The 18,428-nt window shown below is 48.7% G+C and overlaps 1 protein-coding gene across 9 annotated transcripts in view; it reads left to right on the top strand.

Annotated features, from left to right (window-relative positions):
• Positions 1–18,428, top strand: part of SOCS5 (suppressor of cytokine signaling 5) — a 170,135-nt gene that overhangs the window by 148,898 nt on the left and 2,809 nt on the right. For 3 of the 9 annotated variants that reach the window (XR_004428321.1, XR_004428320.1, XR_004428325.1), the window contains 2 exons: positions 6,905–7,270; positions 16,407–16,473. The exons of 1 other annotated variant lie outside the window; for it this stretch is intronic. The gene's annotated coding sequence lies outside the window, so the exon portion shown is untranslated. 5 more of the 9 variants (XR_004428319.1, XR_004428323.1, XR_004428324.1 and 2 more) reach the window with 5 other exon arrangements.

The following is an 18,428-nucleotide window of genomic DNA, read 5'->3' as shown; positions in this document are numbered from 1 at the left end:
TAAGATTTTTTCCTTCATTTCAACTTTGGTGAATCTGGCAATTATGTGTCTTGGAGTTGCTCTTCTGGAGGAGTATCTTTGTGGCGTTCTCTGTATTTCCTGAATTTGAATGTTGGCCTGCCCTACTAGGTTGGGGAAGTTCTCCTGGATGATATCCTGAAGAGTGTTTTCCAACTTGGTTCCATTTTCCCCCTCACTTTCAGGCACCCCAATCAGACGTAGATTTGGTCTTTTTACATAATCCCATACTTCTTGCAGGCTTTGTTCATTTCTTTTTCTTCTTTTTTCTTTTGGTTTCTCTTCTCGCTTCATTTCATTCATTTGATCCTCAATCACTGATACTCTTTCTTCCAGTTGATCGAGTCGGTTACTGAAGCTTGTGCATTTGTCACGTATTTCTCGTGTCATGGTTTTCATCTCTGTCATTTCGTTTATGATCTTCTCTGCATTAATTAGTCTAGCTGTCAATTCTTCCACTTTTTTTTCAAGATTTTTAGTTTCTTTGCGCTGGGTACATAATTCCTCCTTTAGCTCTGAGAGGTTTGATGGACTGAAGCCTTCTTCTCTCATCTCGTCAAAGTCATTCTCTGACCAGCTTTGATCCGTTGCTGGCGATGGGCTGCGCTCCTTTGCAGGGGGAGATGTGCTCTTATTTTTTGAATTTCCAGCTTTTCTGCCCTGCTTCTTCCCCATCTTTGTGGTTTTATCTGTCTCTGGTCTTTGATGATGGTGACGTACTGATGGGGTTTTGGTATAGGTGTCCTTCCTGTTTGATAGTTTTCCATCTGACAGTCAGAAGGACTGTCTGTTGGTCTGTTGGAGATTGCTTGAGGTCCACTCCAGACCCTGTTTTCCTGGGTGTCAGCAGCAGAGGTTGCCGAAGATAGAATATTGCTGAACAGCGAGTGTACCTGTCTGATTCTTTCTTTGGAAGTTTCCTCTCAGGGGTGACTCCACCCTGTGAGGTGTGGGGTGTCAGACTGCCCCTAGTGGGGGATGTCTCCCAGCTAGGCTACTCAGGGGTCAGGGACCCACCTGAGCAGGCAGTCTGTCCGTTCTCAGATCTCAACCTCTGCGTTAGGAGATCCACGGCTCTCCCCAAAGCTGTCAGACAGAGTCATTAGCGTCTGCAACGGCCCCGCTCTTTCCCCTAATGGACTGCAGCTGTGCGCTGTCCGCAGAGGTAGAGTCTACAGAGACAGGCAGGCTTCCTTGAGCTGCTGTGAGCTCCACCCATTTCGAGCTTCCCAGCGGCTTTGTTTACCTACTTAAGCCTCAGCAATGGCGGGCGCCCCTCCCCCAGCCTCGCTGCTGCCTTGCGTATAGATCGCCGCAGACGGCTGTGTTAGCAGTGAGGGAGGCTCCGTGGGCGTGGGACCCTCCCGGCCAGGTATGGGATATATTCTCCTGGTGTGCCTGTTTCCTTAAAGCGCAGTATTGGGGTGGGAGTTACCCGATTTTCCAGGTGTTGTGTGTCTCAGTTCCCCTGGCTAGGAAAAAGGATTCCCTTCCCCCTTGCGCTTCCAGGTGAGGCGATGCCTCGCCTGCTTCAGCTCACGCTGGTCAGGCTGCAGCAGCTGACCAGCACCGATTGTCCGGCACTCCCTAGAGAGATGACCCCAGTACCTCAGTTGAAAATGCAGAAATCACCGGTCTTCTGTGTCGCTCACGCTGGGAGTTGGAGACTGGAGCTGTTCCTATTCGGCCATCTTGCTCCGCCCCCCGCAAGTTCCTTTTAAAGAAGCAACACAGGCCAGAGCGAGACTCTAAATAAATAAATAAATAAATAAATAAGCCACACAGAAGTTGCATATATCACTTTCATTCTATTCCATTGGTAAAAATGTAGTCACACTTAGCTGAAGGAAGTCTAGAAAATATAGTCTCTAGCTAGGTGGATTTGTGCTATTACTAAAAAGACAAACGAGAGACGGCTTGTGGCAGACTATAGCTTCTGCCACACACCCCTGCTAGCTGCTTCTATAGCCTGGCTTTGCACTTAGGGGTGCTGGGGGCCTGGCTAGGTGAGAACTATAGAACACATCTACCACCCTACAGCAAACCATCCCAAAATGTAGTGGATTGAAGCAACAATTTTACTGGCTTGCAGTTTTGTAGGTCCACAATTTGGCTGGGCTCAGCTGGTGGGTCTCCTGCTGGTCTTGCCTGGGGTCATTCATGCAGCTGTAGTTATCTGGTGGTTTGACTAGGGCTGCCTGGTCAAAGATGTCTTCACATTTCTGGCAGTTGACCAGCTTAAGGCCTCAGTTCTCCATGTGGTCTCTCCAACAGGCTAGCTCAGGCTCATTCACATCATGGTCTCTACATTCTAATCACAGCCAAGGAAAGGGCAAACCCCATGCACAAGTATTTTCAAACCTCTATTTGCATCACCTTTGCTAATGTTCCCTCGGCCCAAATAAGTCACCTTGCCAAGTTCGTATTCAAAGGCAGGACAAATAACTTTACTGCTAGATGGGAAGAGCAGCAAAGTCACATTGAAAGGGGCACATTATACAGGAGGAATTATTGAGGCCGTCTTCATAAAGGGTCTTCCACGGTAATCTCAGGCTGAGGCACCTTTATCTAGAACAAGGCATGTCTGTCTGCCCTTGTTCTGGTCAGGATCTAGTGGCCCCAACGAAAAGACTTTGCAAGTGTCTCAAAAGTCAGTCACTCAAAAGTGGAATCAAAAGTCTCAGGGAACTTTTGAAGGTACACGTGGCCCTCCCATGTACCTGAAGGGCTGCCAGCAACCAAAGCCATCCCTGGGAGCAGCCTGTCTCTCTGGTGGGCTTCAAGATCTCCCTTGTGGCATCTCTTTCCTCACTGTGTGTCTCCTCACTCTCCTTTCTGCTCATTGGTTTCTTCTAGTTACATCCAGCACCTGCTCCCTCGCAATTTCTGCTTGCACTGGACACACATGGAAAGCACATTTCACCTTCTGGCCCTGCTGCAAACTGGCTCAGGCTCTCCATGTTTCCCGCCTCCTGTTTCAGAAAGAATGAGCTTGATCAACCCAGCTCCTACACTCAGTCTACACCACATCACAGGAGGCTGGTCATGCTATGGATGAGCTGCCCTGAGCTTAGAGGCTCACATCCCATCCAGTCACCCGGAGAGGGGTGTGTGTGGAGAGGGAACTGCAGTAGGTTGAATAATGATCCTCCCAAAAGATATGTCCACATACTAATCCTCAAAACCTGTGAATGTGGCCTTTTTGGGGAAAAAGGTCTTTGCAGATATAATTAAGAATCTTGAAATGGCATCACCCTGGATTATTAGGGTGGACCCTAATTCTAATAGCAAGTGTCCTTATGAGAGACACACAGAGGAGAAGACAGACACAGAAGAAGGCCATGTCGTTGGAGGCAGAGGTTGGAATGATGCAGCCGCAAGCCGAAGAATGCCTGGAGCCACGGGAGACCGGAAGAGGCGCAGAAGGATTCGCCCCCACAGCCTTCAGAGGAGCACTACCCGGCCAGTCCTGCCATTTCAGACTTCTGGCTTCCAGAATTGTGACAGGATACATTTATGTTTGTTTTGTTTTGCTTTAACATTTTTTGTAGTGAAAAATACATAACATTACATCATATTTACCATTTGTAAGTACAAAATTCGGTAACATTAATTACATGAACAAGGCTATGTTATCACCATTATCTTTTTCTTTATTCTTTTTATTTTTATTACATTATTATTATTATTTTGAGACAGAGTCTTGCTGTCGCTCAGGCTGGAATGCAGTGGCACAATCTCTCGGCTCACTGCAACCTCTACCTCCCGGGTTCAAGATTGTCATGTCTCAGCTTCCTGAGTAGCTGGGATTACAGGCATGTGCCGCCATGCCAGGCTAATTTTTGTATTTTTAGTAGAGACAAGATTTTGCTATGTTGGCCAAGATGGTCTCGAACTCCTGGCCTCAAGTGATTTACCTGCCTCAGCCTCCCAAATTGCTGGGATTACAGATGTGAGCCACTGCGCCCGGCCGCCATTATTATTTTTTTTTTTTTTTATCATGCCCAACATAAATTCTAGCCATTAAACAATACTCTCCCTTCTGTCTTCTCCCTGTCTCCTGGCAAACTTTATTCTGTTCTGTGTCTCTATGAATTTGACTACTCTAGCTACCTCATGTAAGTGGAATCCTACAATATTTGTTCTTCTGTGTCTGGTTCATTTTACTAAGCATAATGTTTCCGAGATCCATCCATGTCACGGCATATATCAAAATTCCATTCTTTTAAATTGGTCAATAGTATTCCACTGTATGTATATACCACATTTGGGTTATCCATTCATCTGGTGATGAGCACTTGGATTGTTTCTACCTTTTGGCTGCTGTGAATAATGCTGCTATAAACATTGGTTTACAGATATCTGTTTGAGTCCCAACTCTTAGTTCTTTTGCTTATATACCTAGAAATGGAATTGCCAGATCTTATGGTAATTGTATGTTTAACATTTTGAAGAACCGCCCAACCGTTTCCCAAGCAGCAGCACCATTTTACATTCCCACCAGCAATGTGCAAGGGATCCAGTTTCTGCACATTCTTGCCGACACCTGTTATTTCTCCATTTTTTGTTTTGCATTGTTTTTGTTTTTATGGCCATCTTAGGAGGTGGAAGGTGGTATCTCATTGTGCTTCTAATTTTCATTTCTCTGATGACTGATGATACTGAGCCTATTTTCATGCGCTTATTGGCCATTTGTGTATCTTCCCTGGAGAAACGTCTATTCAAGTTCCTTTGTCCATTTTTGAATTAGGTTGTTTGTTTTCTTTTTTTTTTTTTTTTTTTGAGGCGGAGTCTCGCTCTGTCTCCCGGACTGGAGTGCAGTGGCTGGATCTCAGCTCACTGCAAGCTCCGCCTCCCGGTTTACGCCATTCTCCTGCCTCAGCCTCCCGAGTAGCTGGGACTACAGGCGCCCGCCACCTCGCCCAGCTAGTTTTTGTATTTTTAGTAGAGACGGGGTTTCACCGTGTTAGCCAGGATGGTCTCGATCTCCTGACCTCGTGATCCACCCGTCTCGGCCTCCCAAAGTGCTGGGATTACAGGCTTGAGCCACCGCGCCCGGCCTGTTTTCTTTGTTGTTAACTTTTGTTGCTTTAAGCCAACAAGTTTGTGGTATTTTGTGACACGAGCCCTAGAAAACGAATACGTTGCTCAAAATCCAGCCTCTTGGGCAGCAGGACCCCAAGGTCAGGCAATTTCTTCCAGAAGGCTGAGTAGCCATAAAGGTGACATCAGCACTGACCTTATTCACCTGCCAGCGGACGAATTCTTCAGCTCTTCCCTTCCAAGCCCTGAGACCTGCAAGCCAAGAGGGCTCAAACACCAGTCTCTTCTTGAGTGTACACATGCACAACTCTTTCAAGAGGTTTGAAAGTAAAAAGAAGGAGCAGGATGGAGCAGCAGTTGAGGAGAGGATTATAAGATCCCCTCTCTCATCAGGAGGTGTTGCTTTGTTTGGTTGTCTGTCTTGAAAGGATGCGAAAACCTGAGTATTTGTATAGGCTGAGAGAAGAACCCAGGGGACAGCGAGAGGGGATCTGAAACATCACATCTGGATGCCAAGCACATCATCTTTCTGTCTCACTGGTCAGAGTCACGGGAGCTTAGCCCTGAAAGGGACCTTAGAGTTTAGCTCCTTCATTTTGCAGATATAGAGAGAGTAGGCACAGAAGAGGACCTGCCCGGGGTACTTCTGCAGCCAGCTGCTTGCTCCTGACATCCCATATGTCTAGGACTTCATACTGTGCCCTCTGGAAAGACAACTATTTTTTAACTGCCTTTTTTCACGTCTCCACAAGTTGTAAAATAACTCTTCTATGTCTTCTCTCTTCTTCTCTGTTCCTATGCCCTTACCCATCTTCCCAGAACACAATGGCATATGAACCCTTTGTTCCTGCCAAATGCAGCCGAGGAAGTGGGAAGGGCCATTGGGTTGAGTGGACCAGGAGACTATGCCCTGACGATGGGGATGCTGCCAGGCTTGGCAGGCCTCCACTTCCCCTCTGCCTGTCCTCTATCTTCCAGGGTAGGGAAACCCAGGGATCTTTATTCCCCAGCATTCCTTTCCAGCATAGTGCTAAGTTAGATTCTGGCAGTAAGATGCACTTGCACAAGCATCAGAAGCTGAAGGTGAGAGAAAGTCCTTCTCTGAATTGGCCTGGGCAGATGCGTGGTAGACGGCAGCTTTCAGACAAGCTCCTGCACGCTGTCTGCTTTCTGCTTTGGTGCTGCAGGCAATTGATATGATCTCCATGCCTTCTCTGCAATCCTGGCACTTCCTGATTCTGTGAGGTCTCACAGTGGCTTCCCTGATCTTCCCTAATTCAGCCCTTCCATCCATTATGAATGCCTCTAAATCCCTTGTATGAAAACCCTGTGTATTTGGAATATCTAGAGCAGCTTCCAGTATTATAACCAAACCCTGACTGACACACTGGCACAGATAAAGAAGCTACGTAAAATGATGTGGGGGAAACATCCTGTTCAATCTTCCCGGCAGTGCTGATGTTAGACTGTCATTTTCCCAGTTTCATAGATTAGAAGCCTGAGGCTAAAGAGGTCAAGGTTGCCTGACTCCCAAGCCATTCTCTTTCTACTAGATCATTCTACTCTGCTTCTCTTAATAGATAGGGAGAAGCAGGCATCAAAGGGAAAGAGAAAAGCAGCAGGGGAGGACATGACAGAGATGGACAAAGGAAGAGGCGAGCAGAAACTTATTTGAAGTAGAAAGGGAGAGAGGAGAGAGAAACCCCAAGGGTTCTGGAAAGTTGGAGAAACTTCTCATAACCTCTTCTCAGACGGTGCTTTACAAGGTTACCCTTGCTCTTGGGCAATAGTAATTAGCCAGGTAACAACTGTTCACAGCCCTTTGCCTGTTCTTTATTCTCAGGCTTTTGAGATTGCAGTGTGAACAGAAGACACGGCAACCCACGGAGTGAAGAATTCTTTGGCTGCCCCAGCGATGCAGAGCAATGTTCCCCTGGAGAGTGGGTGGACTCAAGCAGAAGGGCAGCCCCAGCCCTGGGCTCATGGGGAATGGGAATCAGGTTTGCCCTTGAACCCCAGGGTAGCTGGTAAAGGCTGTCTTGGATAATCTTCGGCCTCTCCCTTCCAGACTCTTCTCAAAGCATCCCCATCTCACCTTGGTATCCTAGTCCTTCTGCTACTCCCATGCTTGCCTTCCTGGGACCGTGACACTTGCAGTTCCTGCTGACTCGGAGTGCCCCTCCTTGCTCTGTGTCCTGTGAGAAAGCAGGTAGGTTGATGAGGGAGGGCAGGGGTGGGAACCTGGAACCCTCCTATGTGACACCCTGGTCACGGTCCCTCTATGTGGATAGGAAAGGCCAGGCTGGAGTTGTGGGGATTAAAGGCAGTACATGAGATCTGGTCCAAATCTCACAATATCCTGAATTCCCACAGCATGGACAGGGGCCTTAGAGTTCCTATAAGCCAATCCCTTTATTTTATTAACAAAGAAATCAAGGCTCACAGAGGTGAGGGCAGGAGTCCAAGGCCATACTGTCTGCACACCGGCTCAGGGCCTGGCGCCCAGCCCAGCGCCCTTCCCTCACCTTCTCACTGCCTGGCAACCCTGCGCCTCCCCCAGCCCTGGCGCCCAGTGAGCCGGCACCTCGCATATGATTACAATTACCGTGAGTTTGGCTTGAGCCCAGCCGTACTGCGAGCACAACCAGGCCTGGTCACTGGCCAAGTTTCCATCTCAGTAGAAAAATGAAAAAGTTCAAGGGATGAATGTTAATCCCAAACACACGAGCAGGAAGGAGTGGGGTGAGGGGGAGAGGCCCAGCCAGGATCTCTTAGGGCAACATCAGTCCAGCAAGAGCTCCTGAGACCCACCCCAGGGGCACATTTATGCTGGCCACATTTATGTTGCTTTGTGGTTGTAAATGCTGCTGCCTCCAGGGCCTGAGATGGAACTCAGCTGGTGAGACTTGGCTGGTGGTCCTGGCCCTTCTCGGTTGGCTCCTGCCTTGTGCATTGTTCATGTGTATTGTTCATGACCTTTGTGTTTCTGTCATTTACTTGAGCATCTCCATCTCCTGCCACAGGTAAGGCAGCAAGCACAGAGACCAAGGGACTCGCTTGAGGTCAGATAGCCACTGAGGAGTGGGACTGGCTGAAACATAGGCATCTGGACAGCCAGGCTGTCAGACAGCCCCTCTCCGTCAGAGCTCCCCAGAGCAGCCTGGGCCTTCCTAGGATGTTCCTGCTCCCTTCTGCCTGCCACTCTGCTCAGCGTCCGAGGAGCTACCTAGCTCTGTCTGCCCCACATCTTGCTGCATGGCCTTGGTGAGGCTCTGAATTCCACCCCGGCTGCTGACTTCTGTCCTTCTAATGCTGACGTCTCACATCTTTGAGGCTTCCAGGCTGATATTTTTCCAGATCTTTCTCTCTAAGACTAAGATTCCTGTTTTTTTCTCCCAGACTTGAAACATTTCTGAGTAATACAACTCTCCCAGATTTCTCAACTCCCAGGAACTCCTGTCTGCAAACTGTGCTTGGTTCTAGTTTCAAGAAGGGCAGCAACATATTGGAATTTTTGATCAATGATATATAGGCAGTTACCCTAACATGTATTTACCCCAGGTTAGATAGATATGAGGAGAGCCACTGCTCCCCTGCCTTGGGGACAAAGGAGTTATCATTTTGCTGGAACTCTAAGAACACCATGTGATATTCTTATGGAGGACAGCAGCCATCAATTAAATATCAGCTGTCAAGTGGGGAAGAGCTGTGGTCCCATAGGGAACAACTGACTTTTTGATTGCTAGTGTCCCCGAGGGGATCCACTTCGTCAGAAAATGAGGTCTGTCTGAGATAAATGTGCTTATTTACACCAGCTTCTAGACTGGTTGAGGTCGGCCCAGGGCCTGCAGCCAGGTATCTGAGCAATGGCAATGGGGAGAGCTCCAGAGTGCAGCTTCTTGCCGACTTGGGGATTTATAGGCTTCCTGACAGGCAGAGCAGCCTCAGTTTCGAGGCTAGCAGCGGGGAGCCAGGAGATTGGCCAAGGTTTTCTCAGAGGCTTTGCAAGAAGCTGAGCCCTTGTTGGAAACACCTTTGAAACCCAGGGGTGTCATCTTGCATCTCCTCTTGAGTCAGAGCCACAGCAGCAGGGCATTTTCGGGGGCCGTGGGGGAGAGGGGGAGAGGGGAAGAAGGGCATGAAGGCAGCGGGTAGGGGGCAGAACGTGGAAATAAAGCATTGTTTCCAAAAGGTCATCGCTCTCTTTTTTCTGCTTTTCAAAGGCCCAAATGATCACTTTGTGTTTGAGACAATCTGGTCTTAAAAAAAAAAATGAAGAAAGGAAAAGATGTTTTTCCAGGTCTAATTATAAAAGTCATAAGGCTGGAAAGATTTGGAGAAAACATCTATCTCTCGGCTCTGCCTCCACTAGGCACACACCTAAGTCAAGGGGGAGGTGTTTGTCTATGACTAACCGGCTGGCGGACTCCGTGGGTCTCAGGGCACTCCCGCCCTCAGTCTATCCACAGTCCCATCGCTGGAGTTAAAGTCCACTTCTTCTTTTCAATCCTCATGGGAACTGGAAAGTGGCCAAGAGACTGGAAGAGCCAATGATTTGGGTTCTCCTGGAATGTTAGGGAAAGCAGGTTGGGAGTCTCTGTCCCTCACCCCAGGGCACCCCGTCTTTCAAACCTGTGCTGCCCCGAGAAAGGGCAAGTCTCAGAGCCAGGGCTGCCTGCAGGTCTTCTGTCCCCAGCAGGAGTGGACTGAACAGCGTGCCCCTGGGAGGTTCGTCTTCCTAAGCAGATCCAATCGGTCTTTTTGTTCTGATCAAGTAAAACAAAGTGGATATTCCTTGAGTTAGTGCTGGTGGGAGGAAGTTTGGGGATGGAGAAAAAGTCTCATTCTCTCCCCCACCTTTCAAAACTACAAATCTCCAATTCCCCGAGGTGAGGTGGGGGTCGGGGAGGGAACAGGCAGGTGTCTGGCAGGAGAGGCTGGTCTCCAAGGGCCCCTCCATCTCTGACCAGCTTTGTGCTCTAAGCCAGGCCCTGGCAGGACCCCTGTTCCCTTGCTGCAAGCCTCTCCTTGTTTCCACGGCTGTTCACAGCCCTGACTGCTCAAGATGACATTTTCTAAACACTGGAGACAGAGATAAGAAGCAGACGGAGAAAGTCTGAGAACTGGAGCTGGGCCCAGGGAGGGAAGTGGGCTCCTTGCTGAGAGCAGGCAGAGGCATCCAGACCCTGCCGCTGATGAACACGCTGGCAGGAACCTCTCGCCATTGCTTTGACACAGTGCTGAGTCAGGGTCCAACGCCACCACCAGAGCCTGACCCCTTGGTCCAGCCAGTTGTTCACTGGTCAGAACACGTGCTCCCTGAGCAGCCTCCTTGCAGGCACCACCCCACCCCCTGAGGACTCCTTTATTTATACCCAGAAAGGGAGAATGGGATGCAGTTTCATGAAGCGCTGTTCACTGCTACGCCCTGGTCCCTAGATGAGGTCTGGCACGTGGCTTTGCGGCACTCGGTAAATATCTATAGAAAAAAATAACTTGCTGTACTAGTCTTCCTGGAATGAGCTGGCATTTGAGCTGGGACCAGTTTCCTGGAGAAGGGATTTCAGAAAAAGCAACCAGGTATCCCTCAAAGCAAACACACAGTGGTTTGTTTAGGTACAGATGACTTGCATGGGGGAATTGGGGTGAGCTGCGCTCTTAAACCTCTCTGGGTGTTTTCAGGGAAGCCATATAACAGTAACAACAACAATAAAACCAGTGCTACCTTTATGCAGAGAGGGAGGGCTCTTCTGACAGGGCCTCCTGAGAGTGGTCTCAAGGTCACTTCCGGGCTTCCTCCGATCCCTGAAAAAGAACCAGACTGGCCTGCTTCTCTGCATCGCAGGGCCCTCATAAAAGTGAGGGCTGTTTGGGGGTCCTGGGTCAGATCCCCATCCAACTCCTATCCTGTTGAACTCCCACCTCCAAAGGCAATCTAATAGCTCCTGCCGGGATCTCGAGCGCCAAGGGAGACCTTCATGCCATGCACATTCTGGGACCATCTTTGGTTCCCCTCTCAGCCTGGACAAGCAGTGAAATACAGCATCCAGCCGCTGCCCGGCTCAGTCATGCTGTCTTGGGACAGAAACCTTGAAAGGCATCCCAGCTCTAGCCAAGGAAAACATGAGTCAGGTCTGGCTAAGCCAGGTGGCTTCCTTCTCTCCACCTTCCATCCCCACACCCCGAACTCCACAGCCAATGAGTTCTTTGGGTAACCCCAAGACCCCACTCCCACATAGCGTACGGCCAGTGAAGGCATGCAGGCAGGATTCTAGAACCTTGGCCTGGCTGTGGGTTGCTGACTTCGAAAGTGTAGCAGGTGTGGGGCTCTAGCTCCAGCCCTCCTCAAAGGAGACAGGAGCATTCCCTGTGGCCGTCCAGCCTTCCACCTACCCTAGCCTTCTCTGCACAGGTTTCCCTTTTGGGGCACTGTGATTGTTCTCAAAGGCAGAGCCCACCCTGGCCAGGAGCTGCACATAATGTGGCTCATAATGGCTTATCCCACTCATAATGGAAGACTTTTCCATTATAAGCCATAATGGCTTATCCCACTCATAATGGAAGAATTGTCCTGACTCCTCGTCCCAGCCTATCGGGGGCTTCCATTCTCCTGCAGGTCTCACCTCAGGCTGAAATGTTGATATTTCCTTGTGTTTGGGGACACGGCTGCTGGACTTTGTGGAGAAACCTTTCCTGCCTTCGTGTGGCTTCTGTTTTGTTTGTTTGTTTATGTATTTATGTATTTATTTATTTATTTTGAAACAGAGTCTCACTGTCAGCCAGGCTGGAGTGCAGTGGCGTGATCTCAGCTCACTGCAGCCTCTGCCTTTGGGTTCAAGCGATTCTCCTGCCTCGGCCTCCCGAGTAGCTTGGATTACAGGTGCCTGCCACCATGCCCAGCTAATTTTTGTATTTATAGTAGAGATGAGATTTCACCATGTTGGCCAGGTTGGTCTTGAACTCCTGACTTCAAGTGATCCACCCACCTTGGCCTGGGTGCTAGGATTACAGGCGTGAGCCAGTGTGCCTTGCCGGGGCTTCTGTTTTAAAAGCTTCTCCACTATCTCTTCTCCAGAGGAAGAGGCACAGGGTCTCACACACAGGGACCTCAGAGTCCCTTGTTTGGTACACTCTAGAACAGCGTTGTCTGATAGAAATATACAGCAAGCCATAAATGAGTCACCCATGCAACCTAGTGTTTTATAATCACCTTAATTTCGTAAGAAGTAAAAAAAAAAAGTGAGATTCGTTTTAATACTATATTTTATTTAACCCAATATATTTATATTAACCCAAATGAATATTATCAAATCAGTCATTTAATTCATATAAAAAGTTACTAATGAGAAATTTCACATTGTTTTTCCATACTAAATGTATTGCTTCCTAGGGCTGCTGTAATTGTCACAAACTGGGTGGCTTTAAACAACAGACATGTATTGTCCCACAGTTCTGGAGGCCAAAAGTCAGAAATCACGGTGTCAACAGAGCCATGCTCCCTCTGAAGACTCCAGGGAATGTGAAAGCAAAGTAAAAACTTGGGAGCCCAGGCTGGGCACGGTGGCTCATGCCTGTAATCCCAACACTCTGGGACGCCGAGGCAGGGGGATTACTTGAGCTCAAGAGTTCAAGACCAGCCTGGGGAACATGGCAAAACCCCGTCTCTATGAAAAATACAAAAATTAGCCAGGTGTGGTGGTATGCACCTGTGATCCCAGTTGCTTAGGAGTCTGAGGTGGGAGGATCACTTGAGCCCAGAAGGTTGAGACTGCAGCGAGCTGAGATTGCACCAGTGCACTCTAGCTTGGGTGACAGAGTGAAACCCTGAAAAAGAAAAAAAAAAAAAAGGGAAGCAAGCAAGAACAAAAGAAAGAAAGGAAAGAAGGAAGGAAGGAAAGAAGGAAGGGAGGAAGGAAGGAAGGAAGGAAGGAAGGAAGGAAGGAAGGAAAGAAGGAAGGAAGGAAGAGAGAAAGAGAGAGAGAGAGAGAAAGAAAGAAAGAAAAAGAAAGAAAGAAAGAAAGAAAGAAAAAGAAAGAAAGAAAGAAAGAAAGAAAGAAAGAAAGAAAGAGAAAGAAAGAAAGAACGAACGAATGAACTTGGAACTCCAATTCACCCTGCCAAAAGAAAAACATATTAAGCTGAAAGCTGAGTCATAGAAGAAGCTGCCTTCCCCCGCCCCCCCCCACCCCGAGCAGATAGCTACAGATAAAAAGTAAAATACCTCCACAGTAGCTACTGAATGTTCACCTTATCTTACGGTGAACTCGAAAGGAATACATAAATGGCCATTCCCCTACCTACTTTTCTCTTGCAACATATGGATTCAGTTATGTGACGTCTTTCCCCTCGAGCCTGCTTTTCTCTGAGGACCTGTTTTCTGAGGTCCTCAGAATCATCCTTGGAGAAAGGCACAGACCTGTCTCCTGGGCGTGTGTCCTTAACCTTGGCAAAATAAACCTCTACATTGGTTGACTGATATCTGACTCAGATACTTTTTTGTTTACAGGAAGCACCCCTCCATGCCTCCTCCCAGCTTGGGTTGGTGCTAGCAATCCCTGGCTTTCCCTGGCTTGTAGCTGCATCATTCCCACCTCTGCCTTCATTACCACATGGCCTTCTTCCTCCCGCGTGTGTCTCTGTGTCTTTATATGGCCTTGGAGAACAGACATTGGATTTATAATCAGCCAAACCCAGTAAAATCTTATCTAATTACATCTGCAAAGACCCTATTTCCAAATAAAGTCGCATGCTGAGGTTCCAGGTGGACATGAGTTTTAGAGGGACACTATTCGCTTAGTACAATGTTGAGTGCAGTGATCACTCACCCACCTGATATTTGGCTCCCAAGATCCTGTCGCTGTTGGCTGTTTTTTTATTGTCTTTGTTCTTTATTTTCATTCTGGCAGGCCTTTGGGTAGGATCAAAGGTAAAAAGAAACAGGTGAGATTAATTTTAATAATATTGTTTATTTGACCCAGTATATTCACAATATTATTTCAATGTACAATCAGTATAGATAATTATTAATGAGATATTCTTCATTCTTTTTTTTTCACACCAAGTCTTCAGAATCTATATGTATTTGACCTTGTACCACATGCCAATTTAGACTAACCACATTTCAAGTGCTCGACAACCACATGGGGCCAGTGGCCACCCCCATATTGGACAGCACAGCTCAGGAAGTTAGAAGAAAGGGGTGAGGCCTCTGGTGAAGCCAAGGACGCCTCTGGGGAGGCCAGTGGATCCCAAGGAATGGTATTCACCTGATGGCCTCACCCCCTCCAGGTTCTGTCCTGATTATGTTTCATCCATGAGAGGTGGTCTCATGGTGACGAAGGGAGGAATTCATGCAACATCAGCTCACACTGTATCAAACCAGAAGGATGATATGGTTTGGCTGTGTCCCCACCCAAATCTCGTCTTTAATTGTAACTTCCACAATTCCCATGTGTCGTGGGAGGAACCCGGTGGGAGGTGATTGAATTATGGGGGCAGTTCTTTCCTGCACTGTTCTCATGATAGTGAATGAATCTCACGAGAGCTGGTGGTTTTAAAAATGGGAGTTTCCCCGCACAAGCTCTCTTTGCCTGCTGCCATCCACATAAGATGTGACTTGCTCCCGCTCGCCTTCCACCATGATTGGGAGGCTTCCCCAGCCACGTGGAACTGTAAGTCCATTAAACCTCTTTCCTTTGTGAATTTCCTTTGTGAATACCCGTTCTCAGGTATATCTTTATCAGCAGCATGAAAACGGACTAATACAGTGAATTTGTTCATTCACAAGAAAAGAGGCAAGCAGCTGGCTGCTCTCTCTCGTCCCTACATTCAGTCCCTCCCTTTCCTGTAGGCACAATGCTTAAGGACCCAGGCCTGGACTTCTGGGCTCGGAACCAGGGCCTTTCCTTACTGAGCGCAAATGATTGAAAATCTCAGGTTACAAAAGTGGGAGGCATGCACCTGCCCAACTGAGACATGCCATTGCCAGTGGGGACACGGGACTCCCTGTCCCCAGGCAGTGTGGGATGGATGTGGCCGTGTGCCTAGGACTGGCTCTTTTCTACTTCTCTGCTGCAGACCTGACCCCTTCTGACCAGCATCTTTTCCTTTAGATATGTGGGTCTCACTGGCCTGGGTCCCATTCTGTCTCTTTTTAGCATGGCTTGGCCTCTGTCTGCTTTGATTTCTATGTGTCAATTTTGTGGTCAAACTCCCAAAGAGCAACCTCATTCCTCTAGGGAATGGGCTCCCTCAGTTTGCTCCCTTGAAATACCTACAATTCTTTATTCTCCTGGACCCTGCTCTATAGCCTCTGTGTTTTTCTGAGAAAATCAGAAATAACCAGAACCCAGACCTGGAAGCTAGACCCGAAGACATAGTTCATCCACCTCTTGGGCTCTGGGGCCTGCTCAGGGTGTGCACGCTGGGGAGTGGAGCACCCTGTCAACGGGCCTGCCTGTCCTCAGGCCCCATAACAGACAGTGGTCCTGAGCTGGGACAGCAGGATGACAAAGGCTTGCATTTGCACTCTGGAGCCAAAACATCACGGGATGGAAATTGAAGTAGAGAGAAAAAGAATGAGTTCAGGGGATGAGGAATCTATGATGTTAACTCAGGGGTACCACTAGTCCCCTAAAGCTGCAATAACATGAATCAATCCCTCTCTCTCTCTCTTACACACACACACACACACACACACACACACACACACTCATCTTGAAAGCCTTCCAATTTTTTTCTGTAATGCACGGACCTCACAAAAAAATGACTCAGCCTTACATAAGAGATGGGAATTTGAGGGGGACCAGGAGGGTGATGACTCACTGCCTTGAAATTTCCAGTGGGATACACATGTTTTCTTAGATGACTTTTTAAACATTTATCTTTAATGATTGTCCAAAATAAATGGTTTGGGAGGCAAAACGGAGTAAGGATCCCACGTCAGGGCAGGAAAGAATAGTCATGATGGAGAGGAGAGGGCAGGAGGCTGAGGACAGGGCCCTTTCAGGTCAGGTCTCAGAATGTTCTGGTGAGAATCCAGAACTCTCCTCCCAGGACCTCAGGGCATTTCAGGAACCATAATAATACAACCACTTCATATAGCAAGAATCAGCCCCTGAGGCCTCCAGGAAGTACCTTGATTTGAAAGAGCTGTGACCAACCTCAGAGGCATCGACTACCACGCTGCAGAAGTCTGCCAGGCCGTGGTCCTCAGCCCTGTGCACAGGCTAAAACCCCAATCCCAGCTGCACCCCAGACCAATCAATCGGGATCTCTGGAGATGGGGCCCAGGCATCCATGTATCTATCTATCTATCTATCTATCTATCTATTTTTGTTCCTCAGATGATTCCACTGTGCAGCAATGATGAGTAGCTGCTGGGCTGGAGAGACTGGGGCCATTTTATACCAGGTGAGTAATTCAAGGTGTTGATGTCACCCTGATCCTTAGAGGGCTATTAGTCAATCCCTTGAATTTCAGATACAACCAGTTATCGCTGTCCCAGGAGCCTGAGATTTTTTTCTCCCTTTTCTGTTATTTGCGAAAAGCAAATCCCTGCAGGGAAGCCTGGTGGCTACACAGAGCTGACAAGGGAGCAGCTTGGGGAAGTGGGCCAGGCTTTGGGAGCAAGTGGGCCCCTCCAAGGGGAAGGCCCTTGGATTCACCTACAGGCAGCCCAGAGCCCTCCGAAACCAACCTAACTCTCCCACGCCATGCCCGGCCTAGAGGCCCCTAGGCCTCCAGCTGGATTGTACCAGCGATCTGCTGTCAGGGCGTCCAGCCTACGCCATCCATGGCTCCGCTGGCAAAAGGATAAAGTCAAGGGCTTCATGCTGGCACTTAATGTTATACCCAATCTTCCTTCAATCTTCCTCCCTCTCTACCCAGTGCACATGGACCCTGCCCCACCAGGTTGCCCTCCCCCCACCCCAAATGCCCAGCGGGTTCCTACTTCCAGACTTCAGTCACACCCAACGTTCTCTGGCTTACCAGTGTACAAGGTCTTCAGGCATCTCCTGTGGAATGCAAATTCCCCTGGCAGGAAAACCCTCGTGTCAGTCCACAGCTCAGGGGGGATCTACTGGAGATTGGGTGGAGGTACAGAGAACAGGTCCTGAGCACCAAGGGGAGGTGAAAGAAGGAGGCCGAAAGCATCCTGAGCACAATTCATCCCCATGGCCTCAGCCTCACCCCCAGACTCCTGGAGCCTGGGCCTGGCTTCTGTGTGTGGCCGCTTGATGCCTGGCACTACCTGTCCCATTACCTGCCGACCTCCACAGGCATGTTCTGCTCTTCTCACCTTTGTGTGAGAACTTAGCCTCCCCTCCAAGAGCTGCCGAAAGGGGGCTGGTAACTCCGGACCATATCTGTCCACACTGTCACATACTGGCTTTATGTCTGAAGGAAAGGGGTTTCATCTCCTTGAGCCTCCACTTCTTCCACTACAAAACAGAATTGTAAAAGCACTAGCCACAGAGATTCGTTGTGGGGATTCAGTGAGGCAGTGCGGGTGAAGAGCACGGTCCTTTCAGAAAGGCTGTCTCATAAATGTCACCACCATTATGGTGCATGATTATGTATAATCCTTGCAAGCTCACTGGATTCCACATTGGACTGTAAGTGCCAGGAGGGTAGGGACCTTGCCTCCCTGTATGCTGGGTGCCCAGCATGTGCCTGGCACCAGTAGGGACTCCACAAATATTACTTGAATAAATGAATGAGGCAGAAGCTATTATGATTATTTTGCTATTGTTCTCATTATCATTGCCATGGTTCTTATTATTGTTTTTATTGTTATTCTTATGAGGTCCTTTGAATAATGCTACCAGGCTTGAGAGTATTGTGCCCTCTCCCTGCCCCTCTCCAAAAGCTGCATTATCTCTCTGCATAGCCCCTGTTGGCTGTGAGCCTCCTCTGATTTCTTTGCAACCTTCCTCTTTGGGGCTGCTGCTGTCCCCTGCCTCTCACTCTGCAGCTGTGAACCGGAGACACCTGCACATCCATGCGACTCCCTGCAGCCAAACGAGCATCTTCACAAGGAACCCTGTGTGCACAAGATCAGCCCCATGGGCGAGGAGTCCTACTAGGTGACTCAAAAGCCTATCCTTGAGCACCCACTGCCAGGCAGCCTTTCCACCCATGACTGAGGGATTGCTGCAGTGGGAAGCTGGGGAAAGTTCTGTGCTTGCCTCAGGTCGGTCTCTCCTGGAAATGCATGAACAGGGTACCCAGGCCAGCCACACCCCTCCAGTTCTTGACCTTTTTGTTTCAGACCTCTTATCTCACCTACTCCCCTCCCTTTTCTCTCCGTCTCTCTAAGGTGAGTCCCTTGTTAGCGAGCAGTCAATACCTCCCTGCTGCAGCTC

This window comes from Trachypithecus francoisi, unplaced genomic scaffold (assembly GCF_009764315.1).
Source record: "Trachypithecus francoisi isolate TF-2019V2 unplaced genomic scaffold, Tfra_2.0 Lachesis_group17, whole genome shotgun sequence".
Classification (NCBI taxonomy): Eukaryota; Metazoa; Chordata; class Mammalia; order Primates; family Cercopithecidae; genus Trachypithecus; species Trachypithecus francoisi.
Note: the sequence above shows the minus strand (reverse complement) of the source record. Positions and strands in the feature narration are given on the sequence as shown.